A 5,429-nucleotide genomic window follows, 5' to 3' on the forward strand; every position below is an offset into this window, starting at 1 on the left:
AATAAAAAAATTGCTTTTTCTTAAAAGTTGGTGCAAAATAGGAAATCTGAAGTAATAGATGAGAACATTTTGCTCATAACATGAATATCAGTAAATCATTTTATTTTTTGTCATTAACGCATCCGAGACCAAAAAGATACTACTAACTACTGTACAACTACAATAGTCGATATAAATACAAATATAATACAAATACTAATAGTCGATATAGTACAAATACAATAGTCGATATAGGCCTACCAGCACGTTAATGAATGGGAAAAGGTGGCAAAACCTTGATAGGTTGAAAACGTGCCTGAATAGAAAATCATGTAGTAGGCTATGTCTAGTTAGCACGGCCACAAAACCCAAAAAAAACAAACAGTAAACAATAAAACATAAACAAGCACAAATGTAGTAATGAATGACATCGTAATGAAAAGTGTTGTGGATTGAATTTGTCAGTTCCAATATTGATGTGGATGAGCACTCAGCAGTAATCATAATAATAATAAGATGGAGAAAGAAAACCGGACATAAAAGAAACCCATCCTCAGGCAAAAGCCTGTTTCGATGTGGCCCAGGAGAGCAAATGTTGAGCTCTTTCTATGGTCAAACTGCACATCACACAGTAACCTACGACGATTGAGGTTTGAGATCCAGTTTAAGTTATTGTTTCTTGTCCTGGTGGGTGATGGAATGGATGAGCTGGTAGATGATGATGTTCTGATGGTGTTGATGAAGCTCTCATCTCCTTTGGTGTTGTGTTAATTATGGAGTGTTGCGTTTGCTGTTAATATCTACAAACATAAAAGTACAGCACAAGCAGTCAACATTATTGTTAGGTAGGCCTAATCTTTTGTACAGTATTTCGGATTTCTACTGGAATCTTCATAAGAATGCAAAAACAGCCTTTCTACGTTGTCTTTCTATTGTGTACCCGATCCGTTTTGTTTGCTTAAATAAACATTGCTTTAGTTTGTGGACAAAAAGTGACTTTGTATCACTCTTTCTAATTGAAGAAGGAAATTCGTTCCATGTTTTTGCACCTGTGAATTCTATTGAATGCTGAGTTACAAGCATTTTTGAGAAGTATGGAATGTTTAGAGCATCATTATCATGGTTTCTTGTACACAGGCTGTGAACCTCTTTGACATATTTAAAACAGTTGGAGAAGCAATCTGGTAGTAAATTGTTGTGAAATTTAAACACGAAAACACCATTTTCCAGTTTGAACACAATTGCCCAATTGATATCGGGATCTTGCTACAACTATCATTGTTGGGGCAAAAAATACGATGAATTCAAAGCAGACTTTTTCTCCTAATTAACAAGTAACAAGGAAGTGTCCAACATGAGAGTGACAATCTAGCCTATACAATATACATTGGTTAAAGTTATTTGCAGTATCATATATATAATATACATATGAGCACTGTTTTGTAAATAGTTACCAGTTTTAACAAATTAGATAGGCTATTAATAGGCCTAACCCGAAACATTAAAAGATTAATTAATCAGTACATACTTAACTTTAGGATGTCTTCTGAAGATTTGATTATGTGTGTCTGTGAATAAATAAATACAAAACTGTTGCCATTGATTGTCCAGACATTTCTTTTCCCAAATTGGTGTTTTGCATCATTGACGAGTTGAACTCTCCGCTAAGTAGTGAGTTACTCAGTCAGGGCCATGGATGATCCAGCAAAGTTTTTTTTTTTGCTGAAATACAAAATTTCTTGTGGGTTGTCTGACAAATTTTATTATGATGGGTTATTTCATCACTATGAATAACAAATAAACAAAAGACACAAAGTTCCTACAGTGCATGCTGCACATGCACTATAACTAGGGTGAATACAACTTAGGTAAACAGTGGGATAAACTACAAAACATAAGTTACTTACAAATAAACTGCTCCATATCAACTGGAACCAAGCTTATTTATAGACAAAATCCATTCTTCTTGTTTTCTTTTGAGCAAAAAGGTAAATGACTTTGTCGTTAATGTCTGGGAGATGAAAAAATTGTTCTCCATTGAAATGACGGCAAGAGCATTTAGTGATTAGAGCCTTTCTTGATTGATGGTACTCCTCAGAAAAGTTTTGATTCTTTTTAATGTTGAAAAGCAGCGTTCAGGCTCTGCTGTGGTCATAGGAATGGTCAGGGGGAATTTTACCAGTTTGGAAATTTCACTGAGAGCATCATTTAAATTACTTTTCTGAATAAATGTCAACAATTCAAATAACGCAGAATGTTTGTTTTTGTTTGTTTTTCATATCTTTACCCTGCATTGCGGGAAAGCGGACTTGAGCGCTATGCATCGGTGTACGCCTTCCGACGTACACCTGACCCACGTTGCAGCCGACGGCAATGTCTGTTTCCGGTTGTTTTACTCTACTTATTACTGAAATTTGGTACTACCCATTACTCGAAGTCGATCACTGGGTAGAGGCAATTATCGTAAAGTTTCTTGCCCAGAGAAACAACAGCAAGTGCGGTGGCTGGAGTCGAACTTGCAGGCTCTCGACTGCGAGCCCAACGCGCTAACCACTCGGCCACTGCTGCCGATTCATGCATGTCCGACCTGCTGCAGAATACTGCAAGTTCAGCTTCAAACTTTTCTTTTTCTATGATGATGATGGGATATGCTTCAATAGTTACTGCCACCTCATGTATGGGCAGTTTATTCTTAAAGCTATTGAAGCTTCTCTTGTTGAACAATTTTGCAGCTACTAATTGTTTGGTGAAGGAATATCTAGCCATTATGTCAACGCATATGCAGTCACACACCTCCTTCGCTTCAGCCATAAGTGTTTTTGAAGAATTCTCACAGTACTTTTGAGTTTCTTATCACAGAAATTGCACTTTTGAAATTGCTTATATATTTATGTACTTTCAACACATCAATATCTCGAGATTGCATTTGGTTGATTGATGAAACAGCTGCAACCAACAGAGCAATTTTTTGTTGGTAAGTTAATGCAAAATACCTGTTGCTTCTGAAATGGTATGATCAGTGGTTGATGTAGACTGTATTTCATCAAGGCAGAATTTTAAGGGTTCCAAATGTTTGTGAACTTTATTAACTGTTCGTATATGCAAGTTCACATTGACAGCACCACGTTGCAGCCTCCCATGTCATAACCTATCCTTCTACCAGTCTACAACTTGCTGCACAAGTAGACTAGCACTTATAAACCATCAACACACAGCCTGAAAATAACAATGCGATGTGGAATTAATGTAAATATGGCAGACTCTGCTCAGCAAAATGCTGATAAAAAATCTAGCCAATTAAGAAGTTGCGTTGTTCTTACAGTTACACCCCTAGATTTTTCACCTTAACTTATTATCACAAATAAACAATGAACCTAGCTTAAATTTAATTAAGTAAGAACGATAATGATAACCTAGTCTAAGCTTTATCTTTTAGTGCAGAAAGCAAAGCACATTAGTCTAACAATGTAACAGCATCAGTCGCAGCCACCTAACATGCGAATACCACATAACATTGTGTTTGAAAACACCACCGTCATTCTGGCAGAATAATTCTGCGCGATCCGCCTAAAAAAATGATCCGTAAAAATTTGCGCGATAAACAATGCGATGAAAGTAGCAACACTCGGAAGCTGATAAAATCACTTCTCGTTACCACATCAAAGCAAATCTTATATTTTTTCCATAGCCAAATGAACAGTGAACACAGAAATTTAAATAAAAAACTCGACTTGTCAAAGATAAAGCAACTGCAATTGCGAAAAGTTTGAAAAAAAATCGTATCTATTAAGACTGCTATATGTGATATGGCAAGAAAAGTAAGCATCACGAAAACAACTATAAAAATACTTTCCCGAAATATTTTTCGGAATTTTATTTTTGAATCGTGTTCAGAATTAAATTTCCTTTCCAGGGGTGTCAATTTTGTGGTGGGGCAGACGAAGGAAACGCAAGCAGAATGGTTTAAAAATGGGGTAAATGTCTTACGTATTTAAAAATAAATAGAGATTTTAACGTTTATAGACGCCTTCAATTAAGCGTCTATAAAAATATTTCCCGATATATTTTTCGGAATTTTATTTTTGAATCGTGTTCAGAATTAAATTTCCTTTGCAGGGATGGCAAGCTCGTGGTGGGGCAGACGAAGGAAACGCGAGCAGAACGGTTTAAAAATGGGGTAAATGTCTTACGTATTTAAAAATAAATAGAGATTTTAACGTTTATACACGCCTTCAATTAGGCGTCTATAAAAAAAAATTTCCCGAAATATTTTTCGGAATTTTATTTTTGAATCGTGTTGTGAATTAAAATTCCTTTCCAGGGATGGCAAGCTCGTGGTGGGACAGACGAAGGAAACACGGGCAGAATGGTTTAAAAATGGGGGAAATGTCTTACGTATTTAAAAATAAACAGAGATTTTAACTTTTATAGACGCCTTCAATTAGGCGTCTATAAAAATATTTTCCCGATATATTTTTTGGAATTTTATTTTTGAATCGTGTTCAGAATTAAATTTCCTTTCCAGGGATGGCAAGCTCGTGGTGGGGCAGACGAAGGAAACGCGAGCAGAATAGTTTAAAAATGGGGTAAATGTCTTACGTATTTAAAAATAAATAGAGATTTTAACGTTGATAAACGCCTTCAATTAGGCGTCTATAAAAATATTTTCCCGATATATTTTTCGGAATTTTATTTTTGAATCGTGTTCAGAATTAAATTTCCTTTCCAGGGGTGGCAAGCTCGTGGTGGGGCAGACGAAGGAAACGCGGGCAGAATGGTTTTAAAATGGGGTAAATGTCTTACGAATTTAAAAATAAATAGAGATTTTAACGTTTATACACGCCTTCAATTAGGCGTCTATAAAAATATTTTCCCGATATATTTTTCGGAATTTTATTTTTGAATCGTGTTCAGAATTAAATTTCCTTTGCAGGGATGGCAAGCTCGTGGTGGGGCAGACAAAGGAAACGCGAGCAGAATGGTTTAAAAATGGGGGAAATGTGTTACGTATTTAAAAATAAATAGAGATTTCAACGTTTATAGACGCCTTCAATTAGGCGTCTATAAAAATATTTTCCCGAAATATTTTTTGGAATTTTATTTTTGAATTGTGTTCAGAATTAAATTTCCTTTCCAAGGATGGCAAGCTCGTGGTGGGGCAGACGAAGGAAACGCGAGCAGAATGGTTTAAAAATGGGGTAAATGTCTTACGTATTTAAAAATAAATAGAGATTTTAACGTTTATAGACGCCTTCAATTAGGCGTCTATAAAAATATTTTTCCGATATATTTTTCGGAATTTTATTTTTGAATCGTGTTCAGAATTAAATTTTCTTTCCAGGGATGGCAAGCTCGTGGTGGGGCAGACGAAGGAAACGCAAGCAGAACGGTTTAAAAATGGGGTAAATGTCTTACGTATTTAAAAATAAATAGAGATTTCAACGTTTATA

Source organism: Aplidium turbinatum, chromosome 16 (assembly GCF_918807975.1).
Source record: "Aplidium turbinatum chromosome 16, kaAplTurb1.1, whole genome shotgun sequence".
In the NCBI taxonomy this organism is placed as follows: domain Eukaryota; kingdom Metazoa; phylum Chordata; class Ascidiacea; order Aplousobranchia; family Polyclinidae; genus Aplidium; species Aplidium turbinatum.